Source organism: Protopterus annectens, chromosome 17.part0 (genome assembly GCF_019279795.1).
Source record: "Protopterus annectens isolate FY-2018-M chromosome 17.part0, PAN1.0, whole genome shotgun sequence".
Lineage (NCBI taxonomy): Eukaryota > Metazoa > Chordata > Ceratodontiformes > Protopteridae > Protopterus > Protopterus annectens.
The window spans coordinates 184,413,003-184,436,844 of record NC_056751.1 but is presented as its reverse complement, the minus strand read 5'-3'; positions in this window follow the sequence as shown (position 1 = coordinate 184,436,844).

The window sequence follows — 23,842 nt, the reverse complement described above, 5'->3', positions numbered from 1 at the left end:
GTGTGTGTGTGTGTGTGTGTGTGTGTGTGTGTGTGTGTGTGTGTGTGTGTGTGTGTGTGTGTGTGTATATGTATCTATGAAATGTTTATTGCTTCCACATTGTACATTCCCTATCGTAGCCAGACTGTACTGCATGATATGTTATTGATACCATCCTGACATCATACAGGTGGTATGGATTACTGTTAACATCTTGTGGCCATGTTGTTTAGGGTCCTGTGTATGGGACTTGCAACAGTTGGTATTGTGTTGCAGGGCAGATCTTTAGCTGTGGGAGAGGGGGTGATATCAATACTTACAAGTGGTATTTAGCTTGGGGCCCCTCACCCCCATTAACGGTGCCTTTGGCCATATATGTATTTTTATGTTCTCTTTTATATCTATAGATATATATCTGTATATACATATATGATGGGAGGCTAGCATAATGGTTAAGGTGTTTACCTTACAAACATAAGGTGCAGGGTTTGATTTTCACATGGGGTAATTGACTAGGCTGAAAATGGCCCACAAGGGCAGTTAGCTTAGTACTAATCTATGAACCTATATATATATATATATATATATATATATATATATATATATATATATATATATATATATATATATATATATATATATGCACACACATACATCTACATGTACTTTTGAATGACTGTGCTGGATAATATGTTTGTGAAAACATCAGGGTTCTGTATAACTGACATGGCTTAGTGGTAAATTACTTTGGCAATGGTGTGCAGGGTTCTGGGTTCGAGCCTTGCAAAGGCTGTTTATTTTGTTGCTGAGCAGAACAAGGGCTGTTGGATACAGAGTGATTAAGGCACTTTTAAGCAGCTGTAAGTGGGTTTGCACGAAGGTAAGCCACTGCTAACTTCCAGTTACAGTTTCTTATACTCAGCTTCTAAATTACTTAACCTGTGTAGGTATTGCGTATCCCACGTAAATAAGCTTAAACCTGCTTATTGCTGCTTAAAAGTGCTTACTCCCACTTACCCCTGCTCTCATTTCTTTAAAAGAAATAAAAAAGGATTGACAAGAAAGTGGTGAAAAAAGGGGCACAAAGAGGGAAATACAGTAGGGAAAATAGCTAGTAATGTGCAGGACAGGTGTGGGGAAGGTCCATAGCTGTCCATTTCTTCTACAGCAACAGCTGTGCATATACACTGATTTGGAAGTAGATTTGGGCACTCATACCCCTGAGAGAGGGATGAGGACAACAATAATATGTTGTGAAGCCAATTAGGCCAGATTGCATGTATCCAGTGGACATGTGTGCAAAATGGACAGCTATGTATGGGGCGAGATTTTTTTTGGGAACAGATTGCCCTTTTTTTTTATAAGATGAGAGTAAGATGTTGGGGAAGGATAGCAGGTATATTTGGGGAGGTAGGTTGGGTAAGATAACAGACAAGACAGACAAGACAGCATACAGGGGTGGTATATGACACATATGTGGTAAACACCTTGGATGGGGAGAGGTGTTTGGAAATTGGAAGCCCATGAGCCCCCTAATGGAAACAGTGGGACTGAGGTCCCCACCCATGAGCAGTCACCACTGCACCTTCACGGCCCTTAAGGTGGCTGTGCTGGGGGCTAAGTAGGAGAGGCAGGTTGACCCTCTAGTTGCGCCACATGGCACTCAAGCTGGCATAACAGATCTCCAAACTCTCTGCGGAGCTCACTACACACCAGACCCTGCACCCCTGACTTGACGACAGGTGACAGTCTCCTGTCTGTGCCCGCTCTCAGGGGGGACAAGCCCCATCCTCTGAGCTGGTTCCACCAGAAGGTGGTGCAGAACCAGCAGACGAGGAGGTCCTGGGGTGGGCCCCAGACATGCCAGTGCCCGGTGCTATGGCCAGACGAGGTGGGAGAGGTGGATCCACTGTGACCGGCCTTTCCAAACATGCTATGATGTTTCAATTTTAAAACATATGAGGGTTAGTAATAGTCAACACATTCCATGATTAGGTATAACAGCATGCATAGATATTCCCATTAACCCGAAACACCAGATATGGAACAGTTGCATAGCAAACAGAACACATGCATATATGAAACCACAGTGGCCATTACAACAGCATGCAGGTACATTGATGGCAGCATGCCACCAATGTGGGAGTATTTCAACATGGCAAATGCATAGAACAAATTTCAATATTTATCAAACAATAGGACATATGTCCCAATAGTAGAGTGTACATACCGATTGAGTTGTGTATTTAGTTTATTGTTGCAGATATGGTGGGGGGTGTCAATTAACAACTTGTATATCCCTGTAATTCTCATTACTTTCCTAGTCAGTGCTGTGATCTGTACCTTACAGGTATTTTTACACTACCCTATGGCCTTATTTTGGACAGTGGTATGGATGTAGACAACTATATACATGAACAGTGTTTTACCTGCAGTATACACCTCTTACCTGATATACCTGTGGAAGTATTGTTTGTTAACACTAACTGACTGTTTCTATGTATATTCCCAGATTCCAGGTTGATGTTATGCACATACCTCTCCATCTCTTATTGCACACACTCTGGGCATGTCTTGACAACATGCACATCAAACCAGGACATATTTTGACTATTGCCCTCATAAACCTTTGGTGAGTTGTACAATGACAAGTTTGTTTTCATAGACATTTTCCAAATCTTTATAGGCCTGACAGTCAGTTATATGACATTAAATGCTGCCTACAGAAATTAGCATGCTGATATGCCAGGGGGACAGGGTAACAGCCAGCAGATATGGACCAATTTTCTGGACATTCCAGACAGATCTGTACAGTTGAGGGGTATGATTCTGCATACAGCTTACTACCACTCCCAGGATTCGAACCATGGCTGTGTGTGCTACAATAAAACAGTGTACATCACAGTTGGGTGTGCTATATAGATATTTGCTGTGCATCTTTTCTCTGAATTCTTTCTATAAGTCTCCTGTGGGTTTACAACCTGACCTTGTAATTACAACACTCTTATACAGGGTTTCCTAGACAGTTTTATTATGTAGCACTGTGTGGATGACAGTTCATAGGTTCATAGGTTGGTACTAGGCTATCAGCCCTAGGGCCTATACAAGCCTAGCCATAACAATTCCCTGGCTATTTCTCCCCACACTATTTACTTCCCTGGACCCCTGTCTAGCAGGGCGACTGACGTGACCCCTGGGGTGAATTTCCTTTCTCCCATTCAATCATCAAGGTTCCCTTTGAAGAGGGCCAAAGAGGTGCTCTGCTTGACATGTATGGACAGTCTATTCCAGATTCTGGGGAGTCTCTGGGTCAGGAACCTATCCCTCCACCATGTTTTGTTTATTGTGATAACAAGGTTTAGATCCCTGGAGAGTGTGTCTCTGAGGGATTGGGATTTTTTTAAGGGTAGCATGTCCAATAGCTATGGGTTTTACATGGCCTTGTATGTTAAGCAGAGATCACCTTGGAGTAGACTATATGCAACAGAGTATAGCTGGAGTTTTTTAAGGCGATCAGCATAGGGCATCTGCTTTAGGCCTGTGATTCTTTTAGTGAGGTATTTCTGCGGCCTTTCCAGTTGTTGTAGATGTCTTGAGAGGTACATACCAAATGGGGTGTTGTATTCTACAATGGGTCTAATGAGGGATGAGTACAGTGGGACAATGACCTCCTTTTTTCTGGATGAAAAGCCCTTAGTGATGAGGTGTGCCACATAGAAGGATTTCCTGACTGTTGTGGCGATGTGGTTATTGAAGGTGAGACCACTGTCCACCTGTGTCCCTAAGTCTCTTATCACACTTTCAGTGTTTAGTGTACTGCCACCTATGTGGTAATTCACGGGTGCATGTTTTTTCCCAAATGGGATAACTATACATTTCTTGGCATTGAGCTTGAGCCCATGGCTCTGGCACCAAGCATCTGTTTCTGTAAGGCCCTTTTGTAGAGTATCGACATCATTTGGGGATTCAATAAGGGCTCCCAGTTTGCAGTCATCTGCAAACTTTGTTAGCCAGATTCCCTTAGTGTTGGCCTGTACTTCAGAGAAGTAGATGCCAAACAAGCGAGGTCCCAGGACTGAACCCTGAGGTACTCCACTTGTCACTTGTCTGGAGCTGGATTTGGAGTTAGCTACTTTTACAGTGTGGTTTCTGTCAGTAAGCCAGTTGGCAACCCATCGAGTGATGTAGGGATTAATGCCCAGCTTAGTAAGTTTATCTATGATTCCATAGTGGGGGATGGTGTCAAAGGCCTTGGTGAGGTCCAGATAGGCTGTGTGGACTGTCTTACCCTCATCCACAGCTCTGAATACTGATTCGAAGAAGTCAATCAGATTCAGGAGACAAGATCGTCCCTTCATGAAACCCAAACTGGGTGGGGTCCAGTGTTTTAAGGTTGCCAATGTCTTTGTTTATAAGTTCCGTGATAATACGTTCCATGGCCTTGCACATCAGGCTCATCAGACTGATCCCCCCCTTGTGGAGTGGGATAACTGTAGCTGTGCACCACTCAGTGGGCATGAAGCCTGAGGTGAGGGTATGATTAAACATAACACTTAGGTGAGGTGCCAGCTCATTTTGTAGTTCATTTAGGACACAGCCCGGGATGTCATCAGGTCCCATGGATGCTGTATTCTTAGCTTTAGAGAGTGCGTTTTTTACCTGTGTGGCCATTATTACCCGGATTTGGCAATCTTCCGGTATTGAGATGGGCCATTTAGGGAGTGAGAGGGGGGTGAAGTTGGCACTGAATCGATCTGCCAGGATATTGGCAATATCCTTGGGATTAGTATATTAAATGCCATTCTGTTGTAGCTCAGAGCAGATCTGAGCATTGCCATTTAGATTCTTGACATAGTTATAGAACACCTTGTGGTTGTTTTTGGAATCTTTGGCAATTTTATTTTCGTAACTAGCTTTGGAGGATTTTATGAGGGATCTCAGCTTCTTACTGAGGCTGGTAAGGGAGTTTTTTTGCATCCTGGGATTTTCCTCTTTTCTGCAACAGTTTCTTCCTTTTGTTGTAAGGTTTGTTTAAGGCAGGGGCCCACCAGATTAGCTTCCTTTTTTGGAGGAGAACATCTTGGTTCTATTTAGAATGGCATGATTCATGCATGAGTGGATGTGCTCGTACAGTGCCTTAGTGTAGGACTCAGCAGTCAAACTTTCAGTTCCCGTCTGCATGGGTGTAATGAAGTTTGTAACTTCTGACTTGAGTAGCATGAAGTTGGCTTTGGAGAAGTTTTTATGGAGGTTTCCTTACTGGAGGGTGGGGATGAGATGTGGATGTGAAGGGTCATTAGCCTATGGTCTGACTTGACCAACGAGGGGGTGGCCATAGGTGTGGAGCATTGATTTCCCATGTTGGTAATGGATATTGGAGCCCCTGGTGGGTCTATGGATTAGTTGATCCAGGATATTGGAATTTATGAATTCCAAGAACCATTGGGCAAAGGTGTTGGTACACGAGTAGGTTTCCCAGTTAATGGCAGGATAGTTAAAATCACCCAGTATGAGGGTGTTTGGTTGTATATTAATATTTTCCAGTATGTTCAGAAAGGTGTAGTAAGAATCTTGGGGCATGGTGGGGGATCTGTAGCAAGCTACAATTTGGATTGCAGTCTTACCTAGAGTTAGTTGCACCTGGAGAATTTCAGACACATTGTGTTGGGCAACTAACCTGGTGGTGTGAATATTCTTGGTGAATATGGACACTCCTCCACCTTTAATGTTTTGATCCTGGTTTGGTGGCCGAAAAGTGTGGTAAGAGTTGTAGCCTGGTATTGCAGGGGTGCTCTCTGGAGCCTTGAACCAGCCAGTGATGAGTAATACCTTATTAGTCAGAGATACTGCAACAATAACACTGCCATACAATACCAGACTAAACAGTACCAGCTCAAGATTTAAATCTTTTATTTCTAGGTACAGTTTTCATATCTGACAGACCTGTGGGGGGAATGTTTGTTAACGCTATCTGAATGTTGTCACACATATTACCAGATTCCACATTATTATTATGCACATACGTCTCACTCTGTTACTGCACACACTCCAGTCATAGCTACACAACATGGGGGTGGAGTTGGAACATACTTTGCTTATTACTCTCATAACACTTTGGTGAGTTGCTAGAGTGACAGGTTTGTTCTTATGGATATATTTCTGACAGGTATGATGTCTGACAATCAGTTGTATGTCATTATTTGCTGCCTAAACTTCTGGGATCATCCCACTGCTTTGCCAGGGGGACAGGGTGACAGGCAGGGAACTTACACCAATTATCTGGACTTTCTGACAATATCTGTACAGTTGTGGGGTATGATTCTGCATATAGCTTACTACCACTCCCAGGATTCGAACCATGGCTGTGTGTGCTAAAAGTATAACACTTCACATCTCACTTGAGTGTACTATTTGGATTATGTTGTCGATTTTTTCACTGTTTTCTGTCTAAGTCTCTCTCAGTTGTACAGTATGACCTCTATTGATTACAACAGTCATATACAGACACTCCTACGCATTTTATTTATGTAGCACGGTGTGAGTAACAGTGCTTAATATAACAGTACTATTAAGAAATTGCAACACTACAGTAACATACGATACCAGAATAAACACAAGCAGTCCAGCAGTTAGACCTTTATTGTCAGGCTGGTAACCTTTTATTTACATATTACCTATATGAGACTCTTCCTGCCATATAGTCTGGTTTATTCAGTACATGCCATACATAATACATGTTTTATACTAGCAATTAACTTTCTACTACTTTTAGATTTATTTCTAATGACAGAACATGCAAGAGTATTACTAACCTGCCTCGTGACACAACCTCTGTAATCTGCAGGCATGGGCTTCCCGGTTCACAGCCCACATGTCTGCCACTGTCAAAGACATAAGAGGAATATTTAGCCATACCTATCTATAATATACATGATCTGGCAATTATTAAACAGGTAGTAGACTGATACTTACACACAGCTGGGACATCACCCATCCGCCTAGCCTCTTGGATCCACTGATCCAGGAGCTCCCTGTTCCTCCGCTTCAGGTCAGTATAGTGATGCCTGACCTGCTCACCAGTTTGAGGTATGCCAGTGGCACTGGTGAGGTCACAGACGAGACAGTCCCAGGCTTCTGCTTTATATTGGGTACCCTGGTACTGGCCCTGCAGCAGTCTCTGGTCATAGTCTTTAACAAGGAGTCCTGCCATGACTTTGGACTCCTGGATGCCCCAGCCCTGCACCTGGACATGCACTCCTTCTCCCACATCAGTCATAGTGCCTAAAGGAGGAAGCTGCAACCAGTTATGAGATGTATTCCTGCCTGTGGGATTTAAATAGGGTTGATTTCCCACACTTAGCCGTGATTGGATGGTTTTGAAAATGCTAAGCTATGGGCAAACCTGCTTACCTAAGGTTGGCATTGCTTAAAGGGGTATACCAATGGGCAAACTGATTTAGCTGGTCTACACATTGCTTACACTTAGTAAGCAGGGCTGTGCAATGCTTAGCATTGCTTAATTTTTAATTTGCACACTAAATTTACTGTTTGGCATTATTTATTATTCGTTACATGTTATATATGTATTTGGTATCCATGATTCATGTGTACGTACACTGTATGTGGTCCTTGTGTTTATTAGGGGATTTCAACACTTTATTACAATGACACCTCACATCTGAACTTAATGCAGTACTCCAGTTCACATATTTATGTTATGTAGTAGGTTATACAACATAAAACTGTATATAGATTCTTTTCACATGTTGCTTGATTTTCCTATAGTGAGGATCTGTTTGGTGATACCTCAGTCTTACATACTGCTGTGATGGCTAACAGGTTAACTACTGTGACTGTTGTGTACAGGGTCCTGGGTTCAAGACATGCAAGGGCTGTTTATCTTGTTGCTGGGCAGAACAGTGGCTGTTGGATACAGAGTGAGTAAGGCACTTTTACGCAATTTTAAGCGGGTTTCAGCAGGTTTGCATGATGGTAAGCAATGTTAACTTCCGGTTAAATATGCATACAGAGGGTTAGCGTCAGTATTGCTTAACCTGTGTCCGCATTGCTTATCCCCATGCAAACAGTCTTAAACCCGCTTACTGCTGCTTAAAAATGATTAATACTGCTTACTCCCGCTTACCCCTACACTAATTTAGACAGAAATGTAGCATGGTTCTTGGGAAGGTGGTGGATTTGGACACTCTATGGATTTATCATTTATCACTCATTATATCTTCGATTTGTATCCCTGATTCATGTGTACATATACTGTATGGGGCACTTGTGTTTATTTGTGGATTTTACAGCATTATTACAATGGCACCTCACATCTGCATTTAATGCAGTACTCCACTTCACAAATATATGTTATTTAGTAGGTTATGCAACAAAAAATATTGTTTATAAAGTGATTTGCCATGGAAAATGGAATTTATTGTAGTGAGAATCAAACCGAAAATGACTCTTTGTAAGGCGAATGCTCTGACCACTACACTATTGCAATACTGCTTTGTTTGCATGTATCTTGATATTAATCTTCTTGTGCCATTTAAGCTATGGTATGCTTAGCTAAGCCATAGGCAAACCGGCAACCTACAGTTAAATTAAATTTGTTTGATAAAAAAGGTGTTTATATTATTATATTTTAAATATTGCTCTTATAAACAGGATTTGTTTTTATGTACATTTTCTGATGGCTTTGATGTCTGACACTCGTATGTTTGCCATTATTTCAGATGAGCTCATCCCAGTGGTTTGGCAGGGTAAATGAAGGACAGGCCAGATGAATGTGCCACATATCCGAACATTCTTCCATAAATCTATGCTGTTGGGGGTATGCAACCTCTTATGAGCGGTCTCACTCATAATTGTCAAACAGCAGTTCTTGACTGCTGGGGCATCTATATTGTGAGAGCTCTACTCTCAATTATGCCCCCTGCACTCATCCATGCTCTGTGCCCATTTAAAAGCTGAGGCAGCACGCCTTCATTACTATGCATTGCGAGCTGCCGTGCTGCTCCTAAACAGTCGCTTCTGTGCAGGAATAAACTACTCCTGCATGGAACCTTACTGAATCCCAGGGTTCATCTTTCCTTCCATTTTATTTTGATGCTTGTTTCTGACTACAGCCACTAACTTTCATTAACAGTTAGTCAGACCATGTTTCACCTTCTTTTTCACTATATGTCAGTATTACTAATTTCCAATACCTTTTATTTATGTTACCAGACACTAAATGTACTCCTTCTGTTTCTTCTCCTTAATAGTCATCCAGCTATATCTTAGGTCTTTCACGTTTTTCTGAACATCATCTTCCATTTCTCAAATGCCTTTACAATGTATCTGACAACGTCTTTAATATTTATATTCTTTCTCTTGTAATGTGTACCCATAACTTTAATAATAAGTTAAATATTTTCTTTGACCATGAAGCTTCCCATCTTCATCCTACCAAAGCTTTAAAGCCACAAATTGTAAAAGTAATTCAAGATTTATCACCCCTAAACCACATTAGTAGGGAAGGTATACAGTATATTATTAAACAGAATGAGAGCTTTAAAATTCTAACATAAATTTTTTCTTGTGAAATGTACACTTATTCTTGATTAATAATGCATTTAAAGGCCATTTACATATATTAAGTAACCATCTTTTCTGCTTATTGATTTTTTATTTTTGCCTCATGTGTTTGTTATTCCCATATCACCATGGGGTCCATGTTTACCCATTGAATGAAAGTTTACTCAAATTGCCATTCCCCAAACACTAAACATTGAACCTCCTGTTTGTCATATAGCCATATCATTGTAAAGAACATCATCAAACTTGCATAGTTGGGCAAAAGCAAGTAAACAGCACGTACTAAACTTTTGATGAACACAAGAACCCTACTCTTGTTCATAGGTTCATAGGTGTGTACTAGGCTAATGGCCCTGGAGCCTTTACAAGCCTAGCTCATTGGATTGCCCTGGCATTGTGCCATCCAGCCTTAGTTACTAACACCTCTGTCGAGTAGAGCCACTGGAGTAATACCAGGGTGAATTTTCTATTTCTCATCCACTCATCAAGATTTGTCTTGAAGAGGGCCAGTGAGGTACTCTGTTTGAGATGTATGGGAAGCCTATTTCATAGCATGTACAGTCTCTGGGTTATGAGCCTGTCCCTCCAGCATGTTCTGTTGATTATGGTAATGAGGTTGAGGTCACTGGAGTATGTGGTGCAGAATGATTGGGATTTATTTAGATGTAGCATTTCTAACAGAGCTGGGTCAGAGATAGCTTTGTAAGTCAAGCAGAGATCACCTCTAAGTAGGCGATATGAGACAGAGAATAGTTGGAGTTTTTTGTGTCTGTCCATATAGGACAAGTGTTTAAGGACTAGGATCCTCTTTGTTTGGCACTTTTGTGGCCTCTCCAGTTGTTGCAGGTGTCTAGTGAGGTACATGCCAAATGGTGCATTGTACTTGATAATTGGCTTAAAGAGGGAAGAGTAGAGGAAGACAATGACCTCTTTCTTCCTGGATGCAAACCCTTAGTAATGAGATGTGCCACATAGAAGGACTTTCTGTCCAAAGTGGCAACGTGGTGGTCAAAAGAGAGGTTGTTGTCAATCTGTGTTCCCAGATCTCTTATAATGCCTTCTGTGTTCAGTGGACTACCATCAATGTGGTAATTCAAGGGAACTGGGTTTTTCCCAATGGGATGAAGACACATTTTTTGGCATTAAGCTTAAGGCCATGGTTCTGACACCAGTCATTGACCTCATTGAGGCCTTTCTGTAGGATGTCAACATCACTTGGGGAGTTAATAATAGCTCCCAACTTGCAATCATCTGTGAACTTTGTCAGCCAGATTCTCTTCATGTTGGCCTGGACTTTAGAGAAGTAGATACCAAACAGGAGAGGACCCAGGACCAAATCCTGTGGGACTCCACTCATGACTGGTCAGCAGTCTAACATGGAGTCAGCTTCTTTCACACTGTGGGTTCAATCTGTGAGCCAGTTTGCAACCCACCTAGTGATATAGGGGTTGATGCCTAGCTTAGTAAGTTTTTCTATGATTCCTGAGTGGGGAATGGTATCAAAGGCCTTGGCCAGATCAAGGTAGGCTGTATGAACCACCTCACCTTCATCCACAGCTCTGGTGACTGACTCAAAGAAGTCGACCAAGTTGAGCAGGCATGATCTACCCTTCATAAAACCAAACTGTGTAAGATCCAGAGTTTGGAGATACCCTATATCCTTGTTTATTTGGTCCATGATGATGCATTCCATAGCTTTGCATATCAGACTCATCAGGCTAATGGGGCGATTGTTCCTGGGGTCTGTAGTCACTCCTCCTTTGTGGAGAGGAATGACTGTAACAGTGCACCATTCGGCAGGGACAAAGCCTGAGATGAGGCTGTGATTGAACAGGGCACACAGGTGAGGTGTCAGTTCACTCTGTAGTTCATGTAGAACACAGCCAGGGATACTGTCAGGTCTCATAGAAGATGTATTCTTGGCCTTGGACAGTCCTGTTTTAACCTGCGCAGCAGTAATACTGGGTGCCTGGCAATCTACTGGTATTGTGATTGGTCCTCTGGGGGGGGGGGGGGGTAAAGTTAGCACTGAATCTGTCCGCCAGTATATTTGCAATATCCTTTGGCTTGGTATAGGAGGTACCATTGTGCAGTAACTCAGAGCAAATCTGGGTATTGCCATGGAGATTCTTTACATAACTATAGAAGGCTTTGTGGTTGTCTTTACTATCTGCTGCAATTCTGTTTTCATATGTAGCTTTAGAGGATTTTATGAGGGATCTTAACTTTTTGTTAAGGCTGATAAGGGAGTTTTTCCAGTCTTGGGACTTCACCTTATTCCACAGTAGTTTCCTCCTTCTGTTGTAGAGTTTGTTTATGGCAGGGGACCACCAGATTGGCTTCCTTTTTTTGAGGAGAGCATCTTAGTTCTATTGGGTATGGTGAGATCCATGCATTTGTGTATGTGTTCGTACAGTGCACTGGTGTATGATATGGTGGTCAGGCAACTATTCTCCATTTGCATGGCTGCCGTGAAGTTAGCCACCTCTGTTTTTAGGAGCCCAAAGTTAGCTTTGGAGAAGTTTTTCATGGTGGTTACCTTTTTTTTTTGGGGGGGGGGTGAGGATTTCCAAGGTGATTAGCTTGTGATCGGATCTAACCAGGGAGGAGTTGAATATTGGTGTAGAGCAATGGTCACCCATGTTAGTAATGACCAGGTCAAGGATGTTGCTACTTCTAGTGGGGGTAAGAACGAGCCGGTCCAAGGCATTGGAATTAATGAATTCCAGAAAGCATTGGGCAAGTGTATTGGTACATGAGTAGTTTTCTCAGTTAATCGAGGGGTAGTTGAAGTTGCCCAGGATGAGAGTGTTAGGTTGGACCCTAATATTCTCCAAGGTGCTTAGGAATGTGGAGTGTAAATCTTGGGACATGGTTGGGGACCTATAGCAGGCTACAACCTGAATTTCTGTCTTACCCAGTGTCAGCTGCACCTGAAGTATCTCAGATGCATTAAGTTGGGCTACCAGTCTGGAGGTGTGCGCATCCTTTATGAATACTGAAACACCACCGCCTTTGGGGCTTTGGTCCAAGTTCTGGGGCCAAAAGGTGTGGAATGAGTTGTAGCCTGATAGTGCAGGAGTGCTTTCTATTGTCTTGAACCAGGTCTCTGTTACAGCACAAATGTCGATGTTCTTCATTTTAAGGAGTACTTCAAGTGAGTGTATTTTGAGATTTAGACTTCTAGCACTGAGCAGCATGACCCTCAAATTGCATTTGTTTGTAGCTGAAGAAAATAATACTGCCAGGAACCACCACGGTAAAAAGAGAGATGATTTTATTTTAGAATAAAACAAGCGCTTTCACGCATTAATATGCGCTTCATCAGGTTATAATTTATACAGTAAATGAATCCCTTTATATAGCAAAACTAACTTCAATTGGAAAAAACAATTCATCAATTATTCAATTATGCACATAATTAAAACAGAATTACTATAGCGGAAACACCTATTTTCTATGCCCGCTCAGTAAGCAAGTTAAACATTGAGTCACGGATATAAAAAACATTTTCCACATTTTAAGAGCAATTCTAATTGCACAATGGTAAAACTTAATAATTTATAATGCCAATGGTAACTATTCTCTGCAATGATTCATAGTCACATAATAAAGCGTGTCAGATATAAATTATATAAAGTCAAGATAAAATAGTTAATGCACGCTATCGTTTTAAATATAAGACAGCCTGCATTTGCAATCAGAGATAAATGTGCCTATATCCTCTGAGATAATAATAATGTACATATATTGTTCTAAATAAGACCACCTAGGCATAATGTAAGATCAAAGCTAAGCAGAAAGGAGTAATTATCACTATTGTTGTTCCATCCCGTGTTTGATAAAATCTGTCCGGAACAAACAACAGTAAGGCACCAATATAAATATTACATTTAAAGGCTACATTAATTATGTCTTTAGTCACCTTTTTGTGTAGCGTTTATCATAAGAATCATCAGCAAAAACGATGTAATTATGTGATGATCATTAAATAATAGCCTAGAAGTTATTCTAGCTGGCATTGGTGCATATAGATACTATTTCTAGATAATAACAGAATAATAAAACTATTGCTTAAAGTGACATTCCATATACTTAGAAAATGTAAGAATAGTATGTGCCCATATTGGAACCAATGACATAGTGTGTCAAAAGCGAGATGACACTACCACTATTTGCATCACATAGACCTCATATTATGTAAATATTATGCACAATGGAAAAGAGATCCATATTCAAGAACATTGAACATGTTCCATTATAAAATTGAATGGTACATGATGAAAAAGAAAAGAAAAGCCATATACCATCCAAATGAATGAAAGTCTTACTCGTAGCAATATGAAACCCTATACTTGTTTCCAAGCAAGAAACTTAATCATCTTAAATCCTTCATGCTCTAGTTTAGTTAGATCCAAGTTTAGTTTGGTCCAAGTTCTGGGGCCAAAAGGTGTGGAATGAGTTGTAGCCTGATAGTGCAGGAGTGCTTTCTATTGTCTTGAACCAGGTCTCTGTTACAGCACAAATGTCGATGTTCTTCATTTTAAGGAGTACTTCAAGTGAGTGTATTTTGAGATTTAGACTTCTAGCACTGAGCAGCATGACCCTCAAATTGCATTTGTTTGTAGCTGTTACAGTGATAATTTGGTCTTTGGAACACTGCCTAAAAAAGGCACTATAGGGGTGACAAGAGCCTTGGCCAGTATCCAGAAGCCCAGGGGTGACAGATGCAGGCCATCTCTGGCAAAGCATCGAGGTCTGTCAATCATGTCATCCCAGGCAGACAGATACTGGATCCCCTTAGAATGACACCAGAAACTTAGCCAATTGTTGAAATCAATCATTTTCTGCTTGTACTGTGGTATCATTCTGGGTGATGGTAGGATGCTGCTCAGGGCTAGGGTCATACCCACCTGGGCTGCATAATCCAAGAGCTCCTCCATGTCTCTTTTCATGTAGTGCAGGGAGGTACATCTCAGGTCAATTACACCCACATGTACAATGACAGAGTCATATTTGTACCTGTTGTTGAGGGACCTGAGTGCGTGCGTTATGTGGCAGATCCTGGCACCTGACAGGCAGCTGACTGTTACTTTCTCCTTATTCAACCTAGTGAGTGGTACATCAGTGTGCCTCACTATCAAGTCACTTATAACTAGTGTGTTGGGCATGCTGTTTTGCCTCAGGGGCTTTGGTTGTGTGGCACACTGTTTAGGACAGTTATGTGTCTCATGATTAGTGTTGTGTTGTGGTGGTTGAGTGCATTTCTGCCTTGGAGGACTCTGCTGTTTGATTAGATTTTTATTGAGAGCCTCCGCAAAGGTAGGTGTGTGGTTTGTGTTTTTATGTGTAGGCAATGCTGGTGTATGTTCTGGAGGGCTATGTGTTCCATGTGGTGTGGTGTAAGTGTTGACCTTCGCCTCTTGACCAGCTATTCTGGTCTTGGCTGGAGAGTGTGTGGCTTCCAGTTTGGATATATAAGTGCATATCTCACAAGTCTGAGTGTTGGGGATAAGAGGAGAGGGTTGTCAGTGTACATGAGGCAGTTGCTACATTGCTTCAGGATGTCCAAGTTTACAGGTTAATAGGAGAAAGCACAGGGAACTGACCTTTAGACATGCCTGGAGGGGTGGACATTGAAATGTACTGGAGCTGTTTCCTTGTAGAACATTTAGTGCTGGTAGCACTTTTGTGTACTACAACAATTGCTACAAGAAGTCTGGTAAAGTGCTAAACTAACAAGCTAGTAAAAGTGCAGAAGAGGAGAAAACTAGCAGATCTAAGGGAAAATTGAAGAGCAGACTTTGGCACTGCTCAGATGCTTGCAAACAGTCCTGGATTAAGTAAACCTGTATCTGGAATAGATTAGTTACAGGAAAGGTGGGAAATAAGTGCAGATGTGGGCTTTTAAACCAGAGAGTTGAAAGAGATGGAAAAACTGCTCAAATGGTCAATAAACTACAATTTCTGGGCCAAAAAACATTCCTCTTTTGGTAGATAGGCTACGTAGTACTTTCCACTCCCACTGATAAGCTAGATGGCTTCCCTCCAACACAGAAAGGCTTGGGGGGCTCAGAAGCTTACAAACAGTCCTGGATACAGAAAATCTGTATCTGGACTAGACTAGTTACAGGAAAGGTGGGGAAGAAGCACAAAGTGGGCTTTTAAACCAGAAAGTTGAAAGAGATGGAAAAACTGTCCATCCGGCCAATAAACTACAATTTCTGGGCCAAAAACCACTCCTCTTGTGGTAGATAGGCTACCTAGTGCTTACTACTCCCACTGATAAGCTAGAAGGCTTCCCTCCGAAACAGAAAGGCTTGGGGGGGCTCAGAAGCTTGCCAACAGTCCTGGATACAGCAAATCTGTATCTGGACTAGACTAGTTACAGGAAAGGCAGGAAACAAGCACAAATGCAGGCTTTTAAACCAGAAAGTTGAAGGAGATGGAAAACTACCCAAATAGTCAATAAACTACAATTTCTGGGCCAGAATCAACTCTTCTTGTGGTAGATAGGCTACCTATTGCTTACCACTCCCACTGATAAGCTAGAAGGCTTCCCTCCAACACAGAAAGGCTTTGGGGACTCAGAAGCCTACCAAAAGTCCTGGATACAGCAAGTCTGTATCTGGACTAGACTAGGTACAAGAAAGGCAGGAAACAAGCTTAGAATATTTTTTTGTGGGGGGCTGTGCCCCCGCACCCCCCACTAATTATATATACCAACTCTGAAATTGCACTAGAGTGGGGAAAGGGCAAATATTATAATTTGCCCGTAGAAACAAACAGCACATACTGGAAATTTGCCCTTTCCCCACTGTAATGCAGGGCAATTATCATTTTGATTACAATTCCGTTTGATGGGTAAACATAGACCCATATCACCACACCTACATTTTCTAATCCAAATTCTACTTCTAAAAATGTAGCTTGTTTATTATATTTTCAGACTTATCTCATCAACTGTATCATCAGTTCTAAAACTATTTTTAGTTACAGTATAATTTCATTACCTATATACAAATCACCTTGAACCTACAAATCAAACAAAACTCCTAGGCATCACAACAGTGACAGGCTAAAGTTTAATATTCACATCTCCATAACTATCAGTAAAGCCCATGACAAAATTGGCTCTTTCTATAGGGGAAACCTTACCTAATGCATCAAGCCAGACTAGCCACAGCAAGATCTTACTTGCTATCTACCCTCCTTTACTTCTCACACATCTTCACCAACTTACATAAGGCTGACCTTAATATACTTGAGTCCTGCTATAACAAAATAGCTAAATTTGCTGCTAATCAGCCTCATAGCTCCGTTCTCCGTCAGCTTAACTGGCTAGAACTTCCCAATCTGCTAATTTTTATACCAATTTACCTTCACCAACAAAATAATTCACAACCTCAATAACTGTCAAGCACTTTTTAACCTGGTCCAACCAAATATCAATAGCAGGTCCCTCAGGTCATCAAACAGGTTATGGTTAAAAGTTACCCAGTCTCACAGATACCATGGTGACCCCCTCTATTCCAATAAAATAGCAAACACCTGGAATGCTGTTCCTCCAGACATCCATAACAATCCATGCTTGTCTTCTTTTAAAAGTAAACTGAAAGAATATCTCAACAGCTACCCCTGTACTTCACCTGGATAATCTCATCTCTTTTATTTCTCATCACCTATCTCCAGCACCTGAACCCTACTCCTTTTATGGATTGCTATTTGAATTTTGAACAATTCTTATCTGACTGATATTTGATTTCCTAGGGATGCCAATATCGCTGTTTTATTGTGATTACACAGTTACTCAATACCTCTGTTCTCATGTAATGCTCTCTGCTCGCATACTTAAATGGCTCTGTTAACTGTTTTTAATTCAGCATACCTTTTTCTTTTTCTATTGATGTCACATTGTGTTTGTATCTGGAACTTTTCTCCCCAGGTCCCTGCTGAAAATGGGCCACTGGCTCAGTCAGATACTACCCGGTTAACAAATGTAAATAAATAAATAAAATAGCTGGTCAAGTATAGCTAACCAAATGTAATAATTTTGTATTTCTTACTTTTCAGTCATCTATTTAATCTGTTTTTACAATGCTCTTCCATAGGTATGCCCTCCATAAGGGATTGTTCTCACCTGTTATTCTTTTTAACTTTATTTAAAAAACATGTACCTGAACCTCAGGGAATAAGCGTAATATTCTATCCTTTTCATTTTACAACTGTTTATAACAACTGAGCACAACTTTGTATACTACCAGAGGTAACATATTAATACATTTCTGTACCTACAAAGTTACATTTTCTTACAAGAAGAAGTATATGCTGTACTCAACCAAATGAGTGTTTGTGAATTTCATTAACAAGAACATTTTTCAAGCTGATTTAACCATTTTCAAAGAGATATAAACTGTACCATGTTTTTTCCACAGGTGCTCATCTGCTACTAGCAAGCAACACACCTGCTTGCTGCCACTTGCTCCAAAAAGAAAGTGTTGAAACTCCTACTATCCCAGTGTCCTGTCTCTACTTAGATCTCCCAACATCCAAACCTTTAAAATTAAATAGCCCTATCAGGACCTAAACTCTAATCCAAAAACTCCTACTCAGTTACCAGCTATAGTCCTCACTCCATTACCCTAAACCTCCACTTCTTCTCCTTAACCCTAAAGTTTCTTATCACTCCCTAAACCTAAAACTCTAATTGCCCCTCCCTAAACCTAAATTCCCTGATTGTTCCCTTATCCTAAAACTCCCCTTCCGCTCCCTAAACCTGTAACTCTCTTCCTGCTCCCTAAACCTAAAACTTTCTTCCTGTTCCCTAACCCTAAAACTCCCTTCCTACTCCCTAACAGTAAAATCACTTTCCCATTCCCTAAGCCTAAAATTCCCATCCTATGGCTATTTGCCCAAACACATATTCAAGTTTGAGCATGTGCTACAGGGAAGTCAAGTCCCTGGTTTCAAGATAGTGTTTTTTGAGCATTTCGGACTTGAGCACCTGCAGTGTTCCCCTGTATCCTTTGCCCCTACTGCCAATGATATGTTTGTGTGTGTGTGTGTGTGTGTCGGGGGGGGGGGGCTAATGTTAACTTTATGGAACTATTCCTGTAGATAACCCATCAAAATGTAGCTATGTTGCAGTCTATATTCTTCCAGTTTATTGACTTCAGTTTTTCATATCATGCATATCCCCTTTCTTATATATAACTGAATTTAATATCAGTTAAAAATATTTTAATTTTTTATTATACAAGTTCTTTATAGGTCAGTTTTTAATCCAAGTGAAAATGTTCTGTTATAATTTTTCATATAGAATGTGTTATGTTAACATTCTATACAGCTTATTGATTATGGTACATCAGCTTTCTACACAGCCTTATTGTTAGTAACTTCCTTATAACTTATTTCATATTATTTATTGACACATATTGAACACTAAGCCATCAGATATTCCTATAACCTCTTCCTGCTTATTATATTATATATTATATTATATTATATTATATTATATTATATTATATTATATTATATTATATCGATTATGTTTCCATTGTTTCAGTTCTTGCATGGCATTGGCTGCTTTTATTCTGAAAATATGAAACAATATTGGCTTTTTTTTTTCTCAAATTTTTTTTTTTTCAAATACATTTGAATGAATTCCATAGTATTTATACATAACATCTTAAATAACTTTGTACACTATTTACATTAGCCTGACACTATAACCGATCTTAATGTATATAGTTACTTTATAAGTATGTCCAATCCATTATCAGAGTGTCTGATCAATTATTGTACAGTGTCAATCAATGATAAGACTTTTCCCCAAGGGTTGTTGATAAATGTCTTTGGATAAATTCTTAGTTCTTTAATTTTAATTTCCAGTAATGCTGTGGTCTTTAGTAGGCTGTAGAAGTCTTCCAAAGTTGGTATTGTGTTTGTTTTCCATTTTCTTGTTATACACTTCCTTGAAATTGCAAGTATAGTCCATACTAGATACATGTTTGACCTATTCAAATGAGGACCTTTGTTCACATTTAACAATACAAGTGCTTTAGTTAAATAAAATGATTCATTACATAAAGCTTGTAGAAAGTTATTAATACCATTCCAAAATGGCTTAATTTTAACACAATCAAAGAAAATGTGGTTCCAATCTGCATTGTGTACTTTCTCATATCTCCAACATGTTCCTTTTATGGAAGAACTAATTGTACTGATTCTGTCTGGGGTTAAGAATGCTCTGCACAAGCATTTCCAATTAAAAACTTTCCAGTATTGTCTAAAGGATGTACATTTTATCGATAATAAGATATCTGTTTTAATATCTTCAGTTAACAGTCTTGAGTGTCTGTTTGTTATATATTTCCAATATGAGGTTTTAGATATTGTTTTAAAGTTTATCAATATTTTGTAAAATGTTGAAATACTGTTTCCCATGTCAAAGTCATTATAAATGATTTCATATATGTATTTTGTAAATTTAGGTATTTCTTTAAATGAAGAATTGTTAATTATTCTACTTAAATCTTGTCAATGACAGAATACTCTGTAAAGTTACCTAGTCCTGTTGTGGAATTTTGTATGTTGTTTTTATTACTTGCATATCTAAAACTTTTAGTTATTTGATACATTTGATCCATGAAACAAATCCTTTCTGTTCCCAGGAATTAATACTTTCTCTATATATATTATGTGGAAAATTCTCTGTGACTATAAACGGTATTAAAAGATCAAACCAGATTTTTAAATCTATATTTGCATTAATAATTTTTCTAAATGAGTCAATATAATAATTAATCATACAAGTTTTAGTGGGTTTAGTTATGTTATATTGCATACTAATACATAATATGTGCCATGGCAAATTGTTATTTTCTGTTATTTTAATTTTTTTTATAAATCAAATTCATTTATTGATATTACAGTTAGCAATTATTTCCAATTTGCAGAGTAATTTGGACTTATCCAGTCTGAGATTGTTTTAGATATTGATACTTTTATATACGTTTGCACATCAGGAAAGTTTAATCCTCCCTGTTTCCATGGTCTGATATGATGTATTAAAGCTATTCTGTTTCTTTTGGGAAAACATAAACATTTTATTAGGTGTGAATTTATTTATTTAAGTATATTCCTTTCTGGTAACAGTCATATTACCAAGGCTATATATAGGGTCTTGGGCAGTAAAAACATGTTTATTAACTGTAGTCTATCTTCAAATGTTAATATTATTTTATTCTATTTTTCCATAGAGATTTTAATTGTATTGATGATATTATTTTAGTTTTTTGTGACTAATTCATTATTATCCTTGCATAACTCAATTCCTAGATATTTTAAGGTAGATTCTTGTTTCCCTATGATGTGATCCCCCTTAGTCTGCAATTCTTTTTTTTACTTAAAAATAAAAATTTTGATTTTGATGTATTGAAATGGAGTCATGACGTCATGTGAACTTTGTCAATTAATATATCTAATTCTTCTAATGTCTCTTTTGTATTAGATATTGTTAACAATATGTCATCAGCAAATAGCATTATTTTAGAATTGTATTGTTCATAAACATCTATTCCTTTGATTTTTATATTGTTAGGAGTGCCTTTTTTATATGTATAGATTCAGAGGTAAAAGGACCTAACTTGACATACACTAAATTATGTTTATATATATTCTTTACAGATGAGCAAAGGATGCAGGACATTCAAATAGCATTAAGATTTTGAATAAATAGTCCCAATTTAGGGAATCAAAGGCTTTCTCTAAATCTAAGCCAATTATGAGTGTTTCTTTATTTTCTTTATTAACATAATCTATAAGAGAAATTATCCTTTTAATATTGTCATGTGTGTGTCTATGATATTTAAATCCAGTTTGATCATTATTTATTGTTTTGGCTAGTGGTATTTTCATTTTGTTAGTTAATATTGTCATAAATATCTTATAGTCAATATTTAATAATGATATAGGTCTATATGAGGTACAGAGGTTTGGGGATTTGTTTTCCTTTAGGATTGGTGTGATTAAGGAATATCTCGTAGAGGGTGGTATTAAGGCTTGTGACTGAATTTCTAATAGAGTTTTATGGAAGGGTGATAGTATCTTTGAAGGAAAAACTTTATATATTTCCATAATTATGCCATCTATACCTGGAGCTTTATTATTTTTACCCTCTTTTATTGTATCTGTAATTTCTTTGTAGGATATGGGTGCTTTCAGATCTACTTTTATTTTTTCTGTTTTTTTTATATTAGAACATTTGTCATCTAGCTTAAATTGATCGATATGTATATTTTCTTTTTGGAAATGTTCCATATAGTGATTTCTATAGACATCAGGAATATCACCTATATCCAAGACATATTTCCCTTTCATTTTATGGAAGATACTTTTAATGTTATTAGTTTTTTATTCTATTTTGATTCTTGTGGATATATTATGTAGATATTTGGGAGAACTGGCCAATGTATTGATTTTTAGTTTTTCTTAAGCTAAACTAGTTTTATGTATTAGAATTGTGTTGTATTTATTGTTTAATACTTCTACTTTCTTTTTAATCTCCAAATGATTTTGATTTTTTTCAGCTTTTACTGCCAAAAGTTTGGATTGTAGATCTAATAATTCAGAATCCCATGCTCTGATTTTTATATACCAAATTAGGGTTTTACCATATATGTAAGCTTTTAATGAGTCCCATATCATTATTTTACTTATCTCTGTGGTGTAATTAATATCTAAGAAGAACTGTAATTCAGATAATAACCAGGGTTTAAACTCTTTAATTTTAGTTATATTTGCTGGAATTCTGGAGTTAAAGATTAATGGTCTGTACCCATTTTGAAGTTTTAGTATCAATGAACTGTGATCTCAAAAGGGGCAGGGAGTGATTGAGAAATTAATTATATTAGAGTGTAAGTCATGGGCAGCAAATATTTTATCTATTCTATTTGGGTACCAAATCTGTGGTTTTGATGGGAAAACAACAAAGATTTATGTTCTTTAAATTTGAAAATATATACAAGATGAAATGATTCTACCCAATTGTTTAAAGCTTTTGATACAGCAGATGTACGCATCAGTCTTTTATTTGTAGTTTCAGAAATAGTAAATATACAGTTAAAATCTCCTCCTGATATTAAGTTGCCTTTATAATTATTGGAAATGAAATTCAAGTGTTTTTTAACAGTTCCTGTTCCAATGCCCGGGAACCAGTATAGATTGTCTAGGGTCCATATTCTGTTATTATATTTAACAATTACTAATGCTATAAGGCCTTCTTTATCTTCATACTTATAAATGATTTCTGGGTTAATCACATTTGTTTTCCATAAAATTGTTACCCCCTTTGTCTTGGTCTTATAAGTGGATTGTGCCAATATCATATATTCCTTAGGATTCCATTTGTAATTGTCATTTGTTTTGAAATGGGTTTCTTGAAGGAAGACTATTTGTGCTTTGTTCAGTTTTAAATATTTCAGTAAATTTGATCTCTTGCTAGGATTGTTTAAGCCATTGGTATTTAAAGATAATAACGTTCAATTAGGTTATTTAGACTATGTATTTTTTGTTTTATTGTGACTATTAAAAATTTTCCTCTGATAACTATAAAGTATATGTTTGAGATTTTAAAGGAAATTATCAGTTTTATACTTTGTGTGTTTACCAATAAAATAATGTTTTGGTCAGGCATACTAAAAATGTTTTTGTGAAATAACAAATTTAAATTAATAAATGTTAACAAAACTAAGATCTGCACTAGCCATGGAATGAAAATCATTCCTAATCTGATGGATAAACCTAAATCCATCAGATTATCACTCATACCTTGACAATCCAGAACATCTGAGCTCCATAAATTAAATTATCATATGGAGAATATTTGTAATAGGAATAAGCAATATTTATATTATTTTGAACAGATATATTACTATTTTAGATTAGACAGAATTTTAATACAATATAAATGTCTACCTATTGTATAAGCAATTAATATTTACATGAAAGATAGGTGACAAGCAATTCAATCATAGTAAAGTAGGATGTATCATATATAAAACCTCAGTAAAAGATTATAGCACACAGTTATTTAACATATTCACCCTTATTGATGAAGTCTTTCAAAACATATTACTTAATATAAATAGATGGTAATAATATTTATACCTAATCTTTATAATACAACATATTTTACTGGATATATCAGAAGTTATAGTTCATTGTTTGCCAGCATTTAAGTAATCACTTTGTTTGTTGCTAACTTACTTAAAGCAGTAGG